We start from the raw sequence: 1,662 nt of genomic DNA on the forward strand, positions 1-1,662 counted from the left end.
TGTTTAATAAATTGCTTCGCCCCCCTTTCCCGTATTCCAAAAAAAAAAAAAAAAAAAAAAATCATTCATAGTCATAATCTCAATTCAATTTTAATAAAGTTTGCAACCAAAATAACCCTTTTAAATACATGATACAAGTCTTAAAATATAAAATGACATACATAGTCATGGCTAAAATAAATATTAATTAACAGTTACTTTTAAAAATAAATTGACAGCTAATAACTTCAAGACAATCATCATTTCTTAATATATAATTTACAAGCAGTGTAAGGGAGGTAATCAAACATTGTTGTTTTAAATTGGGATTGGATTACCTCCCTTAGACTGCTTTTAAATTGTCTTAATAGATAACAGGATTTAAATTTTATATGCCAGACAAGCGTTTCGTCTACAAAAGACTCATCAGTGACGCTCGAATCAAAAAATGTTTAAAAGACCAAATAAGGTACGAAGTTGAAGAGTCCTTTAACCGAGAAAAAACCCTTGTTTTCCCCATTTTTGCCCATTATTCCTAAATGGTTTGAGGCATAACTCCCATAGTCAATCCTAACCATCCATCCATCTGTTGTATGGATCTTTGTGGTATAATGTGAGAGAGATTCATACACTCTAACACAAGTTATTGTCTAAAAACTACAAAAATGCTTATTTTGGTCCTTTTTTTGGCTTCTAATTCCTAAACAGTTGGGACCATGACCCCGAAAATCAATCCCAACCCTTCCCTAGTGGTTCTAAACCTTGTGTTAAAATTCTATTGATTTCTATTTACTTATATTAAAGTTATTATCCGGAAACCATCCGTCTTCTGACGCCGCTGACGACGACGTGAAACCAATATACGACCAATTTTTTTTTAATTTTTGTGGTCGCATAAAAACTGTATTATTCCTTTAGTAAATTAACTGGATACGCAAAGCAGGTTTTTGATATACAACTTCTTAATGGGATATTTTCAGTTTATGTAGACATACTCAGTGTAATGAAAATCGAACTGTATATAAACATTATTTATATAACATATAAATACCTATTAATTCGGTTACATTTACAATGTCAGACTACATGATTTTTTTCTCCAGGTTAGACATATTCCTAATACTGATCTCATCAAATTTTATCTTCTTCTTCCAGCACAGTGCATGATATCATACACTACAACTTTTACAACATACCTGGCACCATGTTACATGTATTTCACATACTACTTTATTTCCATGTCCTAAATTATGTTGAATGTCATTTGCTAACAGTATGATGAGAGTTTTATGCTTCGTTGTCATTATTTTTTTTAATTTTTCGTCATTGTGTAATATTAATGAAGCTAAAAGTGTATCAGCATCTGATTGAAATGAATTCTACAGCCATTTTCTGCATAGAAATAAATATATTTTTTAAATGAACTTCTGCTCTATGGTCGGGTTGGTGTCTCTTTGACACATTCCCCATTTCCATTCTCAATTTTATTCTGAGCTATATTTTGTAAATATATTTTGTAAAATATATATCAACTGCTCCAACAGATCATACCTCTTTCTACCGAAAATTAAATTCGATCCATTGTTTGTCTCAATCAGTGTACTCTGACAGCTTTTCAAAACTGGTGGGCCCAAAGGAGCTGTATTATGTGCAATAATATTACATTGAATGATAAAAAGATAA

The sequence above is a fragment of the Mytilus galloprovincialis genome, chromosome 3 (genome assembly GCF_965363235.1).
Source record: "Mytilus galloprovincialis chromosome 3, xbMytGall1.hap1.1, whole genome shotgun sequence".
Taxonomy (NCBI): domain Eukaryota; kingdom Metazoa; phylum Mollusca; class Bivalvia; order Mytilida; family Mytilidae; genus Mytilus; species Mytilus galloprovincialis.